Source organism: Bos javanicus, chromosome 5 (assembly GCF_032452875.1).
Source record: "Bos javanicus breed banteng chromosome 5, ARS-OSU_banteng_1.0, whole genome shotgun sequence".
Taxonomy (NCBI): Eukaryota; Metazoa; Chordata; class Mammalia; order Artiodactyla; family Bovidae; genus Bos; species Bos javanicus.
The window spans coordinates 30188216-30211582 of NC_083872.1; the positions used below are offsets into that span (position 1 = coordinate 30188216).

The following is a 23367-nucleotide window of genomic DNA, read 5'->3' on the forward strand; positions in this document are numbered from 1 at the left end:
AGAGATCAGGCTTAGGTGCTTGTCCATGGGATTATCCCAGAAAGAATACTGGAGTGGGTTGCCATTTCCTCCTCCAAGGGATATACCCTATCCAGGGATCAAATCCACATCTCTTGCAGCTCTTGCATTGGTGGATTCTTTTAACCACTGAGCCACGTGGAATCCCCAGTAATCAGTCCTGCAAACTGGTAAAAGCCAACTGTGGCATACAACTAGCTCTATTACCAAGAGGGTACTAAAAGAGGTGCAGGAGAACAAGTAGTTATTTGCTTAATTGGTAAGTGGCTGAGTCAAGACTGAAATCTAGGTCCAAAATTCTGACCTAAATTAGTCTTCCTAATTTCTTTAGCAGAGAATAAGGGCCTTTATTAGCTTGTTAAAAAAAAAATGGAGACAGGGAATTTATTAAAGGAACGCCACACCTAATGGGATGCATTTTCTGAAGTACCATCCTATATATTTGCTAGGACTCTTAACAAAACTGGCAGGTAGCATGGGAATATGAGTCTTGATGCTTGATATCTATCCACAGTTAGTCTAGGCTGGGTATTTGAAAGAACAAAAGAAGTGACTGGTCTATAGAAATCGTCCTTAACTAGCTGCTTTGCATGCGTGGGTGCTAAGTCGATTCAGTCAGGTTGGACTCTTTACTACCTACGGACAGTAGCCCGCCAGGCTCCTCGCCATGGGATTCTCCAGGCAAGTACACTGGAGTGGGTTGCCATTTCCTCCTCCAGGGGACCTTCCCAACTCAGGGATCGAACCGCTGTCTCTTAAATCCCCTGCATTGGCAGGCAGGTTCTTTACCACTAGTGCCACTTGGGAAGCCCCTTAACTGCTTTGCTGCTGCTGCTGCTAAGTCACTTCAGTCATGTCCGACTCTGTGCAACCCCATAGACGGCAGCCCACCAGGCTCCCCCGTTCCTGGGATTCTCCAGGCAAGAACACTGGAGTGGGTTGCCATTTCCTTCTCCAATGCATGAAAGTGAAAAGTGAAAGTGAAGTCTCTCATTTGTGTCTGACTCTTCACGACTCCATGGACTGCAGCCTACCAGGCTCCTCCGTCCATGGGATTTCAGTTCAGTTCAGTTCAGTCACTCAGTCGTGTCCGACTCTTTGCAACCCCATGAATCGCAGCATGCCAGGCCTCCCTGTCCATCACCAACTCCTGGAGTTCACTCAAACTCACGTCCATGAGTCAGTGATGCCATCCAGCCATCTCATCCTCTGTCGTCCCCTTCTCCTCCTGCCCCCAATCCCTCCCAGCATCAGAGTCTTTTCCAATGAGTCAACTCTTCGCATGAGGTGGCCAAAGTACTGGAGTTTCAGCTTTAGCATCATTCCTTCCAAAGAACACCCAGGGCTGATCTCCTTTAGAATGGACTGGTTGGATCTCCTTGCAGTCCAAGGGACTCTCAAGAGTCTTCTCCAACACCACAGTTCAAAAGCATCAATTCTTTGGCACTCAGCTTTCTTCACAGTCCAACTCTCACATCCATACATGACTACTGGAAAAACCATAGCCTTGACTAGACGGACCTTTGTTGGCAAAGCAATGTCTCTGCTTTCCAATATGCTATCTAGGTTGGTCATAACTTTCCTTCCAAGGAGTAAGCGTCTTTTAATTTCATGGCTGCAATCACCATCTGTAGTGATTTTGGAGCCCAAAAAACTAAACTCTGACACTGTTTCCACTGTTTCCCCATCTATTTGCCATTAGGAAGTATAAATACAGGTGTTTACGACCACGAGCCACTTCTAGTACTTATCAAGCTACTTGAATTCGAAAACTGCAGAAAACTTGTAGTTTGAACTTGACTACACCTGGGGTGCAAGAAAAGGAAAAGATACTCTGGAAGGGCACTCATGCAGCCCACATGTACCTGGGGCAAAATCTGGGGCCAGGAAGGCTAAGCACTAGGCCTCCTAACGAACTCTTAACGTTTAGAGCAGAGCTGTAAATGAAGGAATAATAACGGCTAGAGCTGCAGGAGAACTTGGGAGGCCTGCCTTTGTCCAACCCCTTCATTTACATGAAGAAACTGTGCTCTAGTCAGGTGAAACGATTTGGCGTTATGCGGTTGAGCCAGGATTAATTTATAGCTCTTTCCACTACACCCTAAGGCCTCCTTTAAAACACCCTCCCTGCACAGAACTTACCCCAAAAGCACCAAGAACCTGGTTGGTGACTGGCCTACACTTGAACCAGGACAAAACTTCTAGTCGCTATTGAGTCAATGTGGTAGCTGGGAGTCAAAGGGTTAAAGCCAAAGTACAGAAGCACTGAGCCCTAAGCCGTGCAGGTGCGTGCTCTCCTCAGAAAGCAGAGTTTAGAAACAGTCCCACAAAAATGCAGCCACGCCCCTCACGGCTCCTACGCCGCAAAACGGAGCACGGCGAACAGTCTCAAGGAAAGAACACGCAACCAGCGGCGCGCACGCCCACCCCGAGGCCGCGCAGGAGGCGGGCCGACGTGCGCGCCTCCGCGGCTGTGGGCGGGGTCCGGGGCGGGGCTCTGAGCCGGACCGGGGCGGGGCCGCAGAGAGCTGTAGGTGTTGGAGCTAGGTCGCGACAGGTGCGCGAGGCAGAACGCCAGGGACCCGTGGCGGGGCTGATAGCAGCGCAGAAGAAAGACCGCTTTTAGCCAGGTAAGGGTCTTCTCTCTCCACATCCTCCGCAGCCAGAGAGTCCACGGAGACCCCGGATTCCCTCCACACCCTTTTTCTCCCGCGACTGCTTCGGGTGAGGGGAATACAAGGAGCGTGAACCCCTCCCCCTCGAGAAAGGGAGTGGAGGAACTGCTGATCCTTTGCTCCTTCTTCACTTCTGGGTACTGTGCTGGCTGCTGCTGCTGCTAAGTCGCTTCAGTCGTGTCCGACTCTGTGTGACCCCATAGACTGCTGCCCACCAGGCTCCCCCGTCCCTGGAATTCTCCAGGCAAGAATGGGGTTGGGAGTAATTATGTAGAGCGGAGCCTTTGCTGACTGAGGGCGGGAACTGATCGGACCCCCTCCTCTTCCCTCTGGAACACTCCTTTCTCACTATATAAGTGTGGTGGAGGAAAGCGGCAGTTCAAAATTCAAAATAGTCTCCCAGAGAAATATTCTGATAATCTAACTGTTGTTTTTCATTCTTCATTTTCAGCCATTCTCTTCCTCTTCGATATTTCTCCCCTTCCATTCTGCCAGCTGAACCCTTTAAGATTCTTACACCCTTTTGAGATACGTTGATACTATAGCAGGCCTTACAGCTGGATGTGTCACCCCAGAATCGCTATCGTGTACAAGTCGCTGGCACCTGTCAATACGTGGGTGTTAATATAAGGTAATTGTACACCCCGGGCTACACCTACTAAGCCTGAAGCTGTAGGAGCTAGGAGCTAACCATCTGGCACCCTTCCTTACTGGTGCTTACGATCCTGGTGAGAGATATTTGAGCTAATATTATCTTTCACTTAATTCCAGCTTTCAAAACTCTGCCTAATCCAGGTGGTTCTATTGACTTGACTTTTCAAGTTAGTCAAAGATACTTAGGGAGTTATTAGCCATTAAGACAGTGACCCTTTAAACGACAGAGGTCTTCTTTTGCATTGGATATTCTTTCGTTTGCTGTTGCTTTAGATGATTAAATGGAATACATTTCATCTGCATAATTACTATTAACAAATGATAAGTATTTTAGAAGCCATGAAATAATGCTTTGTTCTGAGGTCTGATGTAGACACAAAAGAAGATGAGCCTCAACGAGCACTTAAGTTCCTGCGGAGTTACAACCTGGATGAAGGATGATCATGTTCTAGGTTGACCTTCAAAAAAGGGAGTGTGTGTGTGTATTTGTTTTGCATTGATAGAACAACACGTAGTATGGTACTCAGTAATCACTTTAAGAACTTATTTTTTGGACAGAACATTTATTTATTTATTTATTTATTTTTTTAGTTTAAATAATGTTTATTAAAATGCTATTGTTAAACAAAATTATACTTTAAATACCTTATATATATTTATTATAAAACTGGAAACTTGAAATATTTCATTTAAAATAAGTATATTAATTAAATAGAAAATTAATTTAAAAATAAACTGCTGTGTTTTTAAAATATTCCTACTTTTTAGCTACTGAATACTTAACACCCCCAATTCACGGCTGAATCCTTGAAAGACACTCTGAAAGTTCCAGAGCATTCCAGGAGCTCACTGTTTCCTGGTCACTTGCCCAGGTGGTGGCCGCAGTCTGTCTCAGCCCTAGGAAGTCCCCCCAAACCATCCCATGGTTATTTGTCCCCTGGCCACTGCTGAGTTCTCCTCTGTCTGCAACACACTGCCAGGGTCCCATAGCCGGTCTCATCGCCTTGGCTGTTTCTCACGTTGTCCAAAATAGCTCTAAGCCTATAGTCTCACAGACTCCACCTGGCTCCTCTTTGTGCTCAAGGCCCTCCCATCGTCTCATCGCCCATAGTCTCACCCCCACCGCCGGGTTTAACTTTGTGGACAGAACATTTATTGAGTGCCGTTTGTATCGTCAATTCTGTGAATTCAAAGTTCTAAATGTTCCTATTCTAAAAGAATAAAATCAAATGGGTTAGACAGGTCAGTAGATACAACTTAGAGTATTAGTGAGGTCAGTGCTATACCAGAGATCAACCCAGAGTGCTGTAGGAGCACAGAACATACAGTGTTTTAAAAATCCCTCCTCTACTTTTCCTTGAACACAAAACAGAATAAACAACAAGAACCTCTGAGCAATACTGAGTGATTCTCTTCAGTCCATGTATTTGTGTCACTCATATTGTGTTCTGTCAACATTATAGCATTTTGATAATGGAATTATGACTTGTCATTAATTCTGTGCAGTTTGGTGAATAGCTGATGGGGCTATTTTCACCGTTCAGTATTGGGCCGGGAAGTGTTGTTATCTTGTAGTCCCTGAACTCTAGAGCAGCCGCTGGGAAGAGAACAGTGTATTGGCAACATTAGCAAAACAGTGTATTTGTAAAAATTGGCCCATTGTGTAACTTTGTTTAACTTGGTACATTCAAATTTGTTCCAGATTCTGGTTAAAGGTGGGCCAAATTTTAATCTCATAATTCTAAGAAAAGAAAGCTTCAGAAGTGAAAATAGTTCTGTTAACAGCACACCTTAAAGACAGAGGATACTTTTTCTTGCTAAGGTACCCTCAAAATGTCTTTTTCTTTCTTTTTTTTTTTTTGGAGCAGGGGATGGGGTGGGGGAGGAAGAGGTCAGAAATGTTTGAAGATTCTTTGCAGAGTGTTAATGATCTGAAGTTTATGGTATTCTTGAGTATTCTTCATTTAGAGTAACTATATGAAGCATTTACTAACTGCCTGCTGTGTGCCAGTGTTCTAATATTTACAAGATGAACATGCCACAGCCTCTTCTATATGATTATGTTTTTCGTTTTTAAAATAGAGATTGTGAGTTAATAATACAGGTGATGGTTGTTTCCTCTGGCAATGTGAGCCATGGTACTTGATGAACTGGCTTTCCAGGTGGTGCAGTGATAAAGAATGCATCCGCCTGCCAATTCAGGAGACACAAGAGATGCAGGTTCGACCTCCAGGTCAGGAAGATCCCCTGAAGTAGGAAATGGCAACCCAGTCCAGTATTCTTACCTGGGAACCCCATGGACAGAGGAGACTGGTGGGCTACAGTCCATGGGGTTGCAAAAAGACTCCAATATGGCTGAGCACACATGCATGGTCTATTCACTGCATGTTTTTTGATAGGAAGTTTAGGTACTTTATTTTGGATTGTGTACAGTAATCTCCAGGCAATGTTAAGTTACTTAACACAGACTCTCAAGGTTCTTTAGTAACAAAATGAGTGGTTGTAAATTGAGTAGTTTCTGCTTGAGGGTTGAGGGATTGAGATTCTATGGTAAATGGTACTCCTGGTAGGCCCATTCTGGTGTGTTTATTCTGTGGCTGGATAGAGAGTCCTTGAGACTCAGTCAAGTTATTCTGCTAATGCAGACATCTTTTCATAAAAAAGACGAGATTTTTTTGTTTGTTTTTTTAGTTTCTTAAGCCAACATTTATTTATTATCTCTCAGTTCTCTAGGTTGGAAGTCCATATCCATGGCCACCCCCATTATCAACATCCCCTCTCCAGACTAGGACATTTGTTTATCATTGACAAATTGTATATTTAATTAATGGCCTATGAGAAGGTTAATTTCATCTGATTATTACAAAAAGACAAGGTTTGACTCAACAAACAATCCATTATTTAGCATGTCAAATGATTTGTTTATATTTGAAAATGTTTCTAGAAACTTCACATGTCCAGTTTCAAGAAGTTAACATGATACTGTGATATTTTACATTATTTTTACTTTTAAATAATATTTTAATACTGCTCTGAAACTGAGAACCTGCATCTTTAGGGAAAAAAGGTAACAGTTTTTTTGTCCTTCTGATAACAAGTGTGGAGCTGTTTTTGCCCTTAATTATTCTATAACAGAGCTTACTATATGGAAACTTTATAATCCCTCAAACATGTTTTTTCTTGTACACCAAAGTATTGCCAATTTTTGTTTCATTACCAATAGATTAGTCATCCTAATATGCTTTTACTTGGTTTTAGATTTCCACAATCTTTTTCCCCCCATAAACTGAAGTTTAAGCAGATAATTTAGGCACAGGACTTCTTTTCTTCACAGTCAGTTTTATTGAATAGGTACCATTTGCTCAGATTGGGCTTCCACCACCAGAATTAGAAGTTTCCCTGGTGGCTCAGATGGTAAGAATCTGCCTATAATGCTGGAGACCCAGGTTCGATCCCTGGGTCAGGAGGATCCCCTGGAGAAGGGAATGGCAACCCACTCCAATATTCTTGCCTGGAGCATTCCATGGACAGAGGAGCCTGGTGGACGACAGTCTATGGGGTCATAAAGAGTTGGACACGACTGAGTGACTAACACTTTCACTTTCTTTCACCAGAACTAGAGGAAACCAGTCTGTTCATGTGTAGTACCCAGTGATTTCCCTCTAATGGCCCTGTCACTATCCTCCTCCTTACTGCTGGCAACATTTGACCATATGGACAACTTTTCTGGTTCTTCGTATTATGTGGCTTTCTTTTTTGTGGCCACACCATGTGGCATGCAGAATATTAGTTTCCGAACCAGGGATCAAACCTGCACCCCCTGCAGTGGAAGTACAGATTTCTTAACCACTGGACCACCAGAGAAGTCCCTCATGTGGCTTTCTTGATGTGACAATGCTTGGTTCTCCATCTAGCTACTTCCTTCTGTGCTCGTTCACTAATTCAGTCTTTTTGCCCCTTAAATGTGTGTGTTTGCTGTGACCCTCTCCAGCATCCTGTTCTCCTTATACTCTCCCCCTGAACAATCTGATCTATTTCCGTGACTTCAACCGACACCTCTATGTGAGTGATTTACAAATTAATCATTTTTAAAATCTTTTTTCATGTTATATACAATTCTTGTTCTATATTCGTATATACAAACATACATATTTTGAAAATAAGAATTATATTGCTAATTATAGAAAATGAGGGAAAAAATAAATTATGAAGAAGATAGACTAGCCCATAATTTGTTCTGGTGAGAAGTCCTATTTGCTTCCCTGATAGCTCAGTTGGTAAAGAATCTGCCCACAATGTGGGAGACCTGAGTTCGATCCCTGGATTGGGAAGATCCCCTGAAGAAGGGAAAGGCTACCCACTCCAGTATTCTGGCCTGGAGAATTCCATGGACTGTATAGTCCAGGTATTGCAGAGAGTCAGACATGCCTGAGCATCTTTCACTTCACTTCCTTTAAGTCTTTTTTTTGTCTTTGATACCCACAGACACACTGACATAAACATACAGGTAGTTGGGTTCATTTTACTACAGTAGAATTTTGTATCTGCTTTTCCATTCTACATCATATCATGGTTTTCCTCAACATCAGAATTATTTGAAAACAATTTAAATAGATGTTTAATACCCTATTCTATCAATGGTGCAAAATTTAACTGTGTGTTTGGATGTTTTGATTTTTTACACCATTATTAACAAGTGAAAAAAATTGAGAACAAATTTATGCATAAATTTTTGTACAAATCACTCATTATTTTCTTAGGTTAGATTCTCAGAAGTTTAATTAGTGGGTCAAAGAGCATGAAAATTTAAAAAATACTGCTGTCAAATTGCGTTTTCATAAAGACTAGATTAATATTCTCACTTGCAGTGATTGTGAGGGCCTATCTTTGTGTATCTTTGTAACTTTGAATCTTATTTTTTAATCTTTACTAATTTGATAAGTAAAAGAGATTAAATATATATTTATCTAATTACTAGTAAGAGTGAATATTTTTCATACCTTCATTTTCATTTCTGTGAATTGTCTTTTGGTTAATCTGTTCCCATTTGTAAATGAATGCCTGAACATTTTAATTTTGTTTTTTGTTTGTTTTTTGGAGTTCTCTCATTTATTTGGGGCTTTGGGGGAGGGAGTACAGGTTTTTATTAGACCAAACTGAATGAGTAGAGTGATAAAGTAGAAAGCATATAGAAGTTGCAATTGTGATGTTTTAAATATCAATTGTTTTGAGAATCCACAGCTCGTGATGGATGGAGCAGCACTACAAAATGGAAGGGATGCCGTTTGAGAGTCAGGATTCCTGACTCCGGGTTGGGAATCAGCCACTTAGGTGATCTTGGCAAGTCTTTCATCCTCTCTGAGCCTCATCTGTAAGATGAGAGGGTTGAGCTATTGATTCTATGTGCTAAAAGGATGATTTATGAGCCCCTGCTCACTCGACATTGTGAAATGATTTCCTGTCCTTCCTAACCCTGCACACAATTTAAATATATGGAGCCTCAGGAAAGACTGGATGTAGTAAAGGCAGTTTCCTTAGAGGTAGCAAGGCTTAGTGGAGCTTGGGGGCAATTTAGTGTATTTGTGCCCTCAAGACAAGGTAAGTTACAACAATTAGTATATTTAGGCACTCTCCTAGATTGACACTTGACAGTCTTGTAAAGTACATCAAAAGAGCCCTGCCAGTCTATGCCACAAAGCCCAATCAGCTTTACTGCGTATAAAGCAAGTCTCTTTATGACAAGATGTTTAAGCTGCCAAGTTATCTAATAACTTCCACTATTCCACACAGAAACTATTCTTAGTGGGGTTTTTTAGGAGGGGATAACTTTGCTGCTTCGGAGAAGGCGATGGCACCCCACTCCAATACTCTTGCCTGGAAAATCCCATGGACAGAGGAGCCTGGTAGGCTGCAGTCCATGGGGTCGAGAAGAGTCGGACACGACTGAGTGACTTCACTTTCACTTTTCACTTTCATGCATTGGAGAAGGAAATGGCAGCCCACTCCAGTGTTCTTGCCTGGAGAATCCCATGGACGGGGGAGCCTGGTGGGCTGCCGTCTATGGGGTCACACAGAGTCAGACATGACTGAAGTGACTTAGCAGCAGCAGCAGCAACTTTGCTGCTTGCAGGATCTTCTTAGTTCTCGCACCAAGGATCGAACCTGGACCCTAGCAGTGAAAGCTCCAAGTCCTAACCACTGGACTTTCAGGGATTCCAGTAAGCTCTTTAGAATATCAATGGCTTGTTTGATGGTCAAATGTTAGTTATTTTAATTTTGTATGTGGTATATTATTACTTATCTACAGATCTTTTTCTTTGGGATTTCTTTTATTACTTTTATGTTTAAAAGTCTTTTTGCCACCCAGAGATGGGTTTAAGTACTCACTTCAATTCCCTTCTGAATTTTATGGTTTTACTTTTTATATTGTTTAATTTGTGTTGAATTTACTTTGGAGTACCTAAGCAGAATGTTTCGTGCCTCTGCATATCTCCTGAGCCCCCAGATCCACATTTCCAACACCTCATAGACCTTGCAGATGGTCTCTCTCCACCAGGCACCTGTGCCCACCTAATTTCCCTAAGGACAAGGTTTGAAGTTGTCTTGAACACTTCTGTTCTTCTCTCCTCCCACATCTAATCACCAACTTTGGTTGATTCTATCCCAACAGTGATAATGGCCCTTTTTTTAAAAAAGAGTTTTTTAAAATTTTATTTTATTAACTGTACCTCACCATGTGGGATCTTAGTTCCCAGACTAGGGATTGAACTCACACCCTCTGTGGAGTCTTAACCACTGGACATCCAGGAAAGTCCCAATAAAGGCTCTGTTATCAGTCTTCTATGTCAGGTTCCCCCTTTTTGTTAGAGACCTTGAGCAATCCTTAGAGTTGGCTTCAGTTTTTCCCTTTCAGCCCAGACTTGTCATAAAAAAAAATAAATAAAAATAGTACACCGATTTTCAAAGTATGGTTTCCTGATTACCTCTTTTAGAATCACCTGGAGTGTTTGTTTAAAAAGGAGATTCTTAGGTCCCACTTAGACTTATAAATCAATGTATCTGGAGGGATGGGGCATGGAAATCAGCAGTTTTAACAAGTACCTGAAGAGATTCTCTTACACACTTAAAGCCAAAGCCCAAGTAAATTAAGTCTCAATTTCTCAACATGCCGTTCAGGACCCCAGCTCCCACACCCTGACAGCCCATTTCTCCAGACTTATCTCTCACATCACTACCCACCCACCTGGCACTGTAGCCATGCAATGATTCATGGTTTCCTGGACCCACCCTGTCTTTTCCTGCCTCTGTGCCTTTGCTTATGCAGTTCCCACAGCCTCAGACTCCCCTCCTTCCCCCACTCCTGCTTAAATCCTTTTTTCTTTAAGAGCTCAAAAAAATTTTTTTTACTTTAAAAATATGAAGCCTTTTCTTAAGTCTTCTATTTGAATCAGTGACTCCCTCCCCAGTCTTCAGTTAGCACTTTATTTTTACTTCATTTGTCACCCTAGTGCTGTCACTATTTATGAATTATTGCTTCCTTAAAACACTGAAAATCTTCTAAGTGTGAGAACCTTGCCTTTCCTTTTCATTTTGTATGTAGCCATTATGCATGTAATAAGCAATTTTATACTCACAGAATGTATTACACATATCTTCATCTTACAAACAGGATTATCTAACAGCGTTTGACTTCACATCACACTTAGAATGACATTAAAATCTTCTACCATCCCTGGTAAATCCTTATTTAAACTGGCTGCCACTCATCTCTGTCATCATTTCATACTTCTGACTCATTCCCTTGCCATCATTCCTGCCTCAGGGACTTTGCATTTGCTATTTTCTATCTTTTCTCTTCACCTGGCTGGCTGGCTGTCTCCTCCTCCTCATTCAGGTTTCAGCTCAAATGTCATTCACTCAAAGAGGGCTTCCCTGACCACTATCTGAAGTATCTGCCCCCTTTCCTACCACCACTCCAGTTACTCTCTTTGTATTTCCTTCACAGCACTGATCACAGTGTTTAATTGTCACAGTGTTTCATTTAATCACAGTGTTGAATTGTCCAGCTTCCCCAGTGGAATGGAAGCTTCATGAGAGCAGAGAGCTTGTCTGTCACTTTTTATCTTATATACTTAGCAAATAGAACTCTGCTTGACACAGGGTAAGTGCTCAAATATTTGTTGAATGAATGAATGAGCCTTGAAGATAGACTTCTTGATTTTAAAAGTTTTGGTTTGGTTTGCAATCCAAGAGTTTTGTTGTGTGTGTTACACAATTAACTGTGTGTATTTTTTTAATGGACAACAGCTGAAGTAGTTCCATCAGGGTTCAAATCAGGTAGCAGTCTCTGAGGATTTCTGAAGGTAGCTGGACAAAGGTTTGGGTACTGTGATAGGCAGGATTCATTTCCATCTGAGTGCAGGTTTTCCAAGGTGTTCCCAGGATCTAGGCCACTATTTTACTACCACTGTCAGCATGTACTTTCAGGGTGATTACTGCTGGCCAATACTAATCTGTTAGCTCTCGTGACATTTTTAAAAGCTAGTATAGCAAAACTAGAACTAACACACTAGAATCTTCAAGCACCCAGAAACTTTTTCTGCTTTCTTCTCCGGGAGGAAAAGAAGAAAGCTACCTAGAGTTCTCAAGGAAAGATGAAAGTACTTTCCTTTTACTTACTACATGTCCTGAAATAGGACAGTGTTTTGATTAGAAAGGTTTTTAGCAACAGTGTTAAACAAGGGGTTTCTTGTTAACATCTAGTGAAACCAGACAATGGAACTAATCAGTTCTACTTTTTTTTTTTTCCCAATTTCTCTTCATTGGGTAGAATAATTTTTAATTCCAGTATTTTTTTCCTTGAAACTGACTTGAAATTTTATTAAGAATTATAATAGTTTTTATAGCAATTTATACTTTTATTTTCTCATTTCATCCTCAAAAACCATCCCTTGTGAATTATTAGCTGTTTTTGAGATGAAGAAACTGAGACCTACCTAAAGAGTTGATTGACTTTCCCCTGGTAACTAAAAGACCTCTCATTACTCAAAAAATGCCTCTCAATGACTTTTTAAAAACAGTGATAAGAATCTGCCTGCCAGTGCAGAAGACAGTCCTTAAGAAATAAGATGCACAGGACTGGTTCACACAAGTAACAAAATTTTATCACTTCTGTGCCTGTGTGATTTGGTAAATTTTTATGTGACCAGCTTCAGCTATGTTTGTGCTTGATTAAAGCATTGTTCTGGGTTAGCTTCTAAGATTTTTACAGAAAGGAAGGATTATAGAACTTGCCTAGGGAAGAATCACTTTTCAGTAAAACTGTTTTAATTCTCTTGCTTGAAGGGATTGGTTAAATTGATCTGCGCTGGCTTTTCAGATTGAACAAGTCCTGAAAAAAATACATCATCTAAAATTTCAGATAAGAATGAAAGCCAGGCCCTTCCTGGAAATGGCCAGGAGTGAAACTTAGAAGCCCTGTATTTGGAGAAAACTTGATTAATTATTAAGGACAAAGAACTGGTATAAGGAAGTTATATCTTTAACAGAAGCAGCCTTCTTAAATAAGTGTATGTATTTCTTTTGCTTTGACATTGCAAAGAAAACTAATTAGCCACTTTGTTTTAATTAGCATGTAACTGGCAAGACCTGGGAGTATGCAGTTTATGGATAGATACTCAGTTATGTAGGTGGGCATTCCTTTGTCAAGATACCTGGTGACTGAGAGCTAGCATGATTTGTTTTTCATTTGTGTAACAGATATTTAGTGAGCCCCTACCCTGTACCAGGTACTGATATTTGATGCAGCTGATGTTAAAGTATGAAATGATATAAAGGTTAAAGGAAAAACAAGTATTCAGAGTTAAATCTATGTTTTGTATAATGGCCTCAGTCAACTCTATATTTCTACATTGTTTTTACAATTAACTGTACTTTTCTCTACTTCTCACTTTAAATGTGAAATTATTGTCAACATTATCTGTAGAGTTTTTGGTTTGGTTTTTTCACGTATTGAAAGAGATTTTCATTGCTATGTGTGAAAAAATACTGGAAGAAAAACCTCACTGCCTTGGTCTATGATTGTCCTAACAATGAGTTAATTATCAACTTGGGTGGAAGAACTTAGTGAATAAATAACAAATTAGATCTGGGGGAAGAGGGAGAATTAAACTTGGATTAGATCTGTTAAGTCCTTAATTTAAAGAAAAAAAAAAGATTAGAAAGTTTCCTGGTTCACTTTTCACGACCTAAAAACTTTAAACTCACGTTAGTTTGTAAAGGCTATGATTAGAGGTTACTCTTTTATCTGTCTAAATAAGCTTTGTGAGATTACCACAATTATGTAAAAAGCAAATGTGGGTTTCAAAAGTACAAGAAAATATTTAAATGGATGAATAAAGTAATAGAAGCATGTAGGAAAATGATAATTTTATTATCTTCAACTTAGAGTTTTTACGGAGGTGTTGAGAACACCTAAAATTTGGCCCTTTTGACAGAGATTTAGAGTTTCTGGTGCAGAGAAATAGTGTCAGTGTTTTGAGCAGCCATAGTTTTTCTGGAAGTCCCCTTGTGGCTCAGTGATTAAGAATGTGCCTGCCAATGCAGAAGACACAAGTTCGATCCCTCGGTCAGGAAGATACCCCGGAGAAGGAAATGGCAGCTCACTCCGGTATTCTTGCCTGGAGAATCCCATGGACAGAGGAGCCTGACAGGCTACAGTTCATGGGGTTGCAAGAGAGTCGGACATGACTTACCAACTAACTAAACAACAAGTTTTCCTGGTCATCACTATTAGTTTCAAAGAGACAACATCAAAGATGCGCCCTTTTAAAAATTGCTGATTTGGCAAAAATAAGTTACAGTGAAGAACAGTGTGGGTTGGAACTGCATGACTGATTTATCTTTTGTGCTTGAGATTATGATTTTGTTTCCATCCCAGCTTCCTAAAAAATATGAGCTAAGACTTATTTAACCCCTTTGGGCCTCAATTTCTTCATCTGTAAAGTGGGACAATACTATTCTGAGTTTGTTATTATGAGGATTAATAAGTTTATATTTGCAAAAGAATTAAAACAGCATTTAGCACGTGGCAAATGTTTGACGAATTTTAGCTATTTTTATTACCACCACCACTGTCCTTATTTATTAAGCACTTATTTTATCACTAGGCTAAAAGAACATCTTTGAGATGATAAGACTAAGGCTTAGAGTGATTTTCCTAATGTTACTTAACAGATACTGCTGCTGCTACTGCTAAGTTGCTTCAGTCGTGTCCGACTCTGTGCGACCCCATAGACGGCAGCCCATCAGGCTCTCCCGTCCCCGGGATTCTCCAGGCAAGAACACTGGAGTGGGTTGCCATTTCCTTCTCCAATGCATGAAAGTGAAGAGTGAAAGTGAAGTCTCTCAGTTGTGCCCGACTCCTAGCGACCCCATGGACTGCAGCCTACCAGGCTCCTCCGTCCATGGGATTTTCCAGGCAAGAGTACTGGAGTGGGGTGTCAACTCTTCGCATGAGGTGGCCAAAGTACTGGAGTTTCAGCTTTAGCATCATTTCTTCCAAAGATATGAACATTTAATTATAAAAGCTATATATATACGTATAGCTATACGTATCTATATATATGCTGTGCTATGCTTAGTTGCTCAGTCGTGTCCAACTCTTTGTCATGCTATGGACTGTAGCCCATGAGGATTCTCCAGGCAAGAATACTGGAATGGGTTGCTATGCCTTCCTCAACCTGTACAAAGGTAATTGTGGTTTCAGACTGTTAATTTTAAATCATTATAACTAGGCTCAAACACATCTTCATTAATCAAACTAGGAACCATTACAATCAACACATTTTTACTAACAAAAAATAAGTTTGTTTATTCCTGTAACATAAAAACCCATGCTTCACGATTTGACGAACTCTTGGAAAGCATTTTCTGCTTCCTTCTGGTTGTAGAAGCATTTTCCATGCAAAAAGTTGTTGAGATGCTTGATGAAGTGGTAGTTGGTTTGGTGAGAGGTCCGGTGAATATGGCTGATGAGGCAAAACTTTGTAGCATGATTTGTTCAACTTCTGAAGGGTTGGTTGTGTGATGTGCGGTTGGGCGTTGTCATGGAGAATTGGGCCCTTCCTGTTGACTGGTGCTGCCTGCAGGCATTGCAGTTTTCAGTGCATCTCTTCAATTTGCTGAGCATACTCTCAGATGTAATGGTTTCTCTGGAATTCAGGAAGCTGTCAAGGATCAGACGGGCAGCAGACCACCAAACAGTGACCATAACCTTTTTTGATGTAAGTTTAGCTTTAGGAATGGCTTTGGAACTTTTTATTGTCCCAGTCACTGAGCTGGTTTTCACCAGTTGTCATATAAAAGCCACTTTTTGTCATACATTACAATCTTGATCGAGAAATGGTTCATTGTTGCATACAGTAAGAGAAGATGACACTTCAGAACAATGATTATTTTGATTTTTGGTCAGTTCTTGAGGCACTCACTTATCGAGCTTTTTCATCTTTCTAATTTACTTCAAATGCTGAATGACCATAGAATGGTTGATGTTGAGTTCTTTAGCAACTTCTCACATAGTTGTAAGAGGATCAGCTTCGATGATTGCTCTCAATTGGTCACTGTCAACTTCCAATAGCTGGCCACTCTGCTCCTCGTCTTCAAGTCTCTTGTCTCCTTTGCAAAACTTCTTAAACCATTACTGTACTGTACGTTCATTAGCAGTTCCTGAGCCAAGGTGTTGATGATGTTGTGAGTTGTCTCTGTAGCTTTGCAACCCATTTTGAACTTGGAAAAAAATAATTGCTCGAATTTGCTTTTTGTCTAACATGATTTCTATAGTCTAAAATAAATACGAAGTAAACAACAAGTAATATTATTAACAAAAAAACACAAAGCAAGAAATGTGCATTAAAGTGATGTATAGCATAACCACATTTATTTAAGAATGTATTCCAGTATCAAATGGCAAAGTTCAATGATGAAAAACCGCAGTTACTTTTGCACCAACCTAATAAGATCCCACAAGCTGCATGGCATACCCCCCCCCCCGCCAACCTAAAGAAAGAAATAGATAAGTGGTAGAATCAAGATGTGGACCTGAGCTGAAAGGAACTGGGACAGAGTGGACTTAGAGATGGAAGCTGGATATGTGGCCCAGCCCTTTCCGTTTCTAATTTTGAGACACTTTGAGACTGACTCAGAGCACCCCCAGATACAGGGAGGATGTGGTGTGCAGTAAAACATTAGAACATGGACATTATGGTCTTTCAGACTATTTCCAATCCTGGGTATGCCACTCACTAGGTATATTATCTTGAGCAAGTAATTTAACCTTTCTGAGCCTCTTTTTTCCTCCGAAAGACAAGAATAGTATTTACTTCATGGTGTCATAAGGATTAATGGAATAAAATCAAATGAGTGAATCACTTTGCACATAACTGATCCCTAGGCTTATGCTAAGGTGGCTCAGTCTTTTACCTGATTCTGACACAGTCTATCTAGATGGTGGATGATTAGGGTCTATGTCTGCTTTCCTGCTCTGGCCTAATAACCCTGGGATCAAGCCAAAACTATAATTCCAAATCTGTTTTTACATTGGGTATATAGAGGACTTTCTCAGAAAAATTAGATGTGTTTGGACTCCACGTGAGAGATTCAGATTCCAAAGATGATGATCCAGAGCACCCCTTTCCCCACACAACTAAGATACCTTAGACAGGCTGGTTGGGGGTCACAGCTGAAGCCCAACCACAGAGAATGATCTTAATGCCTAGATTGTCACATAGTGTTAGTCAGGCTTCTCACAGGGTTGTGCTCTGGTGAGAATATTGATGAGCAGTCAAGGGGTGGGTGCCCTACAGAAGAGAACTCTACAGAAACTCTTCATCTGTACAGTGGAGCAACATTTCTGTTTACAAAGAATATTAATGAGATCTCAATAGGAATCAGACACCGGGAAAGACAGCTGCTCTGAGAGGCAATTTGAATTGTACAAGGAGTTACACACGATATTCAGAAGGTCCTTGTGCAAATTTAGAAGTAATTAAGTTGTGGAGATAAACAATTTATAAATGACCTTTGAAAAATATAACTGTAGTTTCAAAAAATAAGTGTATTAAGTGGCCAATATACATTTAATAACATACTCAACCTTCCAGTGATTAAAAGAATAAAAACTAAAGCAATAATATACCATTTTCCACATATCTAGCAGGTTAGAAAAATAAAAAGTGATTAATACTCTTCAACATTGATAAGAATGTAGAGAATAGGTTTATTCTCATATAGCTAATGGCTCAAATATAAATTGATGCAAATATATATATATATATATATATAAATTGATGCAATATTTTTGAGGAACATTTAGAAATATCTATGAAAAATTTTAATACATAGGTTTTTTGAACTAGAAATGCTGCCTTTAGGAATATACACCATGGATGCACACTGCCAAGTAGGCAATAGTAGAAGCGTGTTCATTCCAGTCCCATTCTTAATAATGAGAATGGTGTAAGTGTTCATTGACCAAGGCCTCTTTAAACAAGTCATAAACTACTGCAGAGTGAAATAGTATGTGGTACTCAAAGGTTGAGGTAGATCTGTATGTCCTAATGTGGGAAGACATCCAAGAGGAAATAATTACTAAGAAGCATATTAACATAAGACCAGTTTAATTTTTAAAAATATGCATTCCTATGTGATTCGTGTTAACTTTGTGCCTCAGTTTTCTCATTTGTCAAACAGGCGTCATGATAATAGCTTCCTCATGAGCTGTTGTGAATATAAAATGAGATAATGTATATTGAATGCTTAGAACAGTGACTAACACATAGTATTTGTGTGCTTGCTGTTATTCTCCTGTTAGGCAATATCAGAAAGTCTTTACTCCAAACTGTGACAGAGGTTGCCTTTGGGAGTTTGAGTTGGCTTGGAAGAAGGGGTGGATGAGAGCAGGTAGAGACATCTGTTTTGTATATTGTGTTCATGTGTGCTCGGTCACTCAGTCCTGTCTGACTCATTGCAGCCCCATGAACTGTAGCCTGCCAGGCTCCTCTGTCCATGGAATTTTCCAGGCAAGTATACTGGAGCGAGTTGCCATTTCCTACTCGAGGGGATCTTCCTGACTCAGGAATAAAAGCCATGTCTCTTGTGTCTCCTGCATTGGCAGCCCAGTTCTTTACCACTAGTGCCACCTGGGAAGCCCCCCTGTATGTTGTATTTTTGTTGTTCAGTCACTCAGTTTTGTCTGACTCTTTGTGACCCTATGGACTGCAGCATGCCAGGCTTCCCTGTCCTTCACCTTGAAGCTTGCTCCAACTCATGTCCATCAAGTTGGTGATGCCATCCAACCATCTCATCCTCTGTCATCCCCTTCTCCTCCTGCCTTCAGTCTTTCCCAGCATCAGGGTCTTTTCCAATGAGCTGGTTCTTCACGTCTGCCTAATTGTTTATGGACATGAGTTTGAGTAAACTCGGGAAGTTGGCGATGGACAGGGATGCCTGGCATGGTGCAGTCCATGGGGTCGCAAAGAGTTGGACATGACTGAGCAACTGAACTGAACTGAATTGTTTGTGGTGAACAGCCTCATCCCTTGACCAGTCACTCTAACCAAGGAAGCTAGACAGGGAAGAAAATAGCAGCTTGAGTGTTCATTGAGGCCAGTGGAGGAGAGGTTCCCCAGATGGAAGGAGGGTGAAAGAGGGTGGCAGAGTGGGAAACTGGGAAGGGTGCTGGTTGATCACACTTTGGCTGCTGGAGCTATTTTTGAAAACTGCTGACCTAATTAAAGGAAAAAATTTCGATTGGACATTCCAGCATTTATATGTGGACTTACCCTTTTTGGACTTTAGTTACCTTTATATTAAAAAGTGAATAATGTTTAATTTGGCTTTTTCAAAACTTTTTATTTTATATTGGAGTATAGTTGATTAACCATGTTGTGTTTCAGGTGTACAGCAATCTGAGTCAGTTATACATGTACATGTATCCTTTTTCAAATTCTTTTCCTGTTTAGCTTGTTAAATAAAATTGGGTGTGTATTTTACACTTATGGAACATCTCTATACAAACTAGCCACATTTCAAGTACTCAATAGACTTTATTTTTGGCCACCCTGCAGCTTGTAGGAACTCAGTTCCCTCACCAGATATCAAACTTATACCCCCTGCAGTGGAAGTGTGAAATCCTAAGTACTGGACCACAGAGAATTTCCCTAGTTTGACTTCCGAATAGACACTACAAAATGTAATTGCTCAAGGTATCCAAAACAGACATTTAAGAAGAGATGGATAGTTTTTCTAATACTTTGAAATTAAAATTTGAATATTTTAAAGAGACCACTAATTTCCTTTCAACTAGTGTTCCTACCTCCATTATACCGTATTATAAAGAGAGTAGTTTTTGTACTAAAAGAAGTCAAAGGGCTGAAGAAAAAATTACATTTGTGAATTTTTTTTATGAGTCTAATGACATAGGCCTTGTTAAGACAATATGACATGTAAACTAAGCTAAACCCAAATATGTATCCTGTTAACAAAGTCATTGGAATAATGTTTATTGAATTTGTCTTAAATACAGAGGCTTACAAAGACTGACAAGATCTGGCTGTGACCCCAAGGAATGTGCCAGACATAGTATGCATTTATTATCTCCTTTTGTGTGTAGAACAACCCTGGAGGGTAAGTTGTCATCCTCGTCTTACAGAGAAGGAAAGGGTAGTACAGAGGTCACCATGGATCTCATTAGCACTAGAATCAGAACTGGAGTCAGCTGGTGTTTCATGATACTTACTGCCCTGCCTCCCAATAACCACTGTGTGCGTATGGGTAAAGTGAACCCTACATGAGGGGTACACTGAGCATTCTTAGGGACCCCAGTGATCATCTATCATCTAGCTAGTGACTTTCAAACTGTGTTTTTTAAAAATAGCAGTTTTATTGAAACGTAATTCTTATACCATACCAACTTACCTGTTTTTAAAGTGGGCAATTCAGTGGTTTGTGGTATATTAACAGATTTGTACAGCCATCACCACAATCATTTTACAACATTTTCACCACTTCCTGGAAAAAAACCCGTGCCTATTAGCAATCAGTCCCTTCTCCCTTACCCCCAGGTGCTAGGTCACCACTAATTTACTTTCTGTTTCTATAGATTTGCCTCTTCTAGACATCTCATATAAATGGAATCATACAACATGTAGTCTATTGTGACTGGTTCCTTGCGCTTGGTATAATTTTTTCAAGGTTCCTCTATGTTGTAGCATGTATCAGTACTTCCTTTTCATAGTTGAATAAAACACCTTTTTGTGGATAAACCACATTTTGTTTATCCGTTCATCAGTTGATGAACATTTGGAATGTTCCCATGTTGGGGCTGTTGAGAATAATGCTATTGGGAACATTTGTGAACAGATTTTTGTGTGGACCTGTGTTTTCATTTCTCTTGGAGACACACACACACACACAAACACACCTACATACCTAGGAGTGGAACTGTGGAATTGCTAAGTCATATAATAATGATGTATTTAACCTTTTGAGGAACTGCCAACTCTTCAAAGCAGCTGCACCATTTTACGTTCCCATCAGCAATGTATGAGAGTTTCAGTTTCTCTACATCCTCACCAACACTTGTCAAACCATCATTTTTTTAACCACATGCCTCAGTAAGAACTATTTTACATTCTTACCCAGTTTATACACACACAAACTGAAACAAAAGCAAGGTTTATAAAAGAATATTTACCTCTAATGTGTGTGATGCACTCTATTTTCTGTTTCATTCCATTATTTAATTAATATAAACATGCTGACCCGCTAAACCTGATTTCACAACTTATTGTGACCTACAGTTAGAAAAACACTAGGCTATTTTAACCCTTCGTTTTACACAAGAGGAAGTTGAAGCCCTGAGGAGATGACTTGTTAAGCAGATGATAGTGCTAATTAGTGGCAAATTAAATGAAGATTAAAGCCCAAGCCTATTGGCTTCCTGCTTTAACATCTTAATAAGTTTTAGTTACCATCATATTCAGAATATAAAAGTAAATTGGAATTTCTATTCAGATACCATTTTTTTAACCATATATATTTTTCTCAAGTAACATTTTAAATTCAGCAGCAAACCAATCTAAAGAAAAAAAGAGACTATGATGAACTCAGTTTTATTATCATGAGTCATTGGTCTGCTCAATAATTTTGTGCCATCTGGACAGGGAAGTTTTACATGAACCTACATAATGGCCAAAAAATTGATCATTTCAGTGGCTCAGGTTCATTTTTGTTCAAACCTCAGTCTACCTTTGAAGGGCAGCCATTTTTCTTACACTGCCAAATTTGAATGACCATGTAAAATTTGAAATGGACAATATAAAAACATTTATGCTGCTGTTTTTCCATTTTTCTTGGAATACCTACAGGTCTTAGACTGTTTTATTTCAGTGTTTTCCAACATATGATGGGGAGAGACATCCAACACTAGAATCACTTCAAAGTTCATGTTAAAATGGAGTCATCTTCCTGGCCCCTACTCCAAACCTAACGAGTCAGAATTGTGGCATGGGACCTGGAAATCTGCATTTTAAACATGCTTCCTGGGTGCGTCTTAAGAACACACAAGTGTGTGACCTACTGAATTGAATCCTCCCCTCCTTTTTATTTATCTTAGCTCTCTTTTGGTTTCTAAAATCTGGTGTGTATTTTAAACTTAGGGAACGTCAAAGTACCCAAAACAAACATTTAAGAAGAAATTTGAGCACTTCAATATCATGTATAGGCAATATCAGAAAGCCTATTACTCCAAACTGTGAAAAAGATTGCCTCTGGGGATTAGAATTGGCATGGGATAAGGGATGGATAAGAGCAGGTAGAGACTTTTTTACCTGAAGAGCCAAATAGATATTTGTTAGAAAATACCTGACTTATGCCAAGAGAGCAAGTTAACTAAGACAATCTATATTGATGAGGTTCAGTTTTATTCTTCCTGAGTTTAGGGCTAGAGACCTTTTTTATTTTTTGGTGGCTATGTCCACTGGTTTCCCATAATTTGGGGTGACTTATCTCAGAATAAACATAACCCACTGTTTTGTTTCATTTTTGTTTCCCCTAAAGTACTAGTTTATAAAAATAGGTGAATGCAGCAAATGATTTTGGATGCCTGGTAAACCTCCCTTCATTTAACAAATACTTGCATACCTCCCGTGTGCCAGGCACGGTCCTGAGAGTTAAAAAACAATATAATAAAAAAAATGCAACATGATTAGTGTTAGGCTATGTCTAGTCATTTGGAAGTTTGAGAGCAGCCTCTTAGTGCAAGCTTAGGGGTCAGGGAAGGCATTTGGAGGAAAGTGTCATCTAAGCTGGGACCTATAGCATAAGGCCAGGGAGGGTTCAAAGGGAGGTCCTTTTAGACAGAGGGATGTACATGTACAGAAGGATGTAGCATGTACAGAGAAAGGCCCAGAATCAAGAAAGAGAAGCTGGACCAGCCTAAATGTGTGAGAAAAAGTTTGTACAAAGTCCACATGTAAAAGAAGATAAAGGGAGTGTGTGAAATAATACTTACTGATTAATAATAATAGTAAACATTTATTGAGCATTTAGGACGTGTTAGGTAGTTTGTACATACTTAATGTTTAGGAATTTGTTTCCATTCTCAAAACAATGCTATGAGGTAGGTTCTTTCTGCTCAATTTACATATGTGAAAACTGAGATAGAGTAAAATAACTTGCCTGAGATCACACAGCTCATGAATATTGTGAGACTTGAACAGCTATATTCAAACTCTGTGCTCTTAGCCTCTATACCATTCTCTCTTCATATGTGTCACATTTACATAGAATTTTTGATGAGCTAAGGTAAGTGATGTAGATTTGATGGCCTGCAGTCAACATAATTAGAAAGAGGCAGAGTGAGTTCTTGAAAGTCCTCTTTTTGACTTCAGACCTTATACATGTTTTGTTACCATCATGCCATCTTTCATGCTATATTATTTTATTTTATAGAAGCAAAATT

The 23367-nt window shown here is 39.9% G+C and overlaps 1 protein-coding gene across 2 annotated transcripts in view; it reads left to right on the forward strand.

The window, feature by feature from the left end:
- Positions 1 to 2558: 2558 nt before the first annotated feature.
- Positions 2559 to 23367, forward strand: part of LIMA1 (LIM domain and actin binding 1) — a 92039-nt gene continuing 71230 nt past the window's right edge. For both annotated transcript variants that reach the window (XM_061416134.1, XM_061416136.1), the window contains exon 1: positions 2559 to 2648. The gene's annotated coding sequence lies outside the window, so the exon portion shown is untranslated. The remainder of the gene's footprint in view (positions 2649 to 23367) is intronic.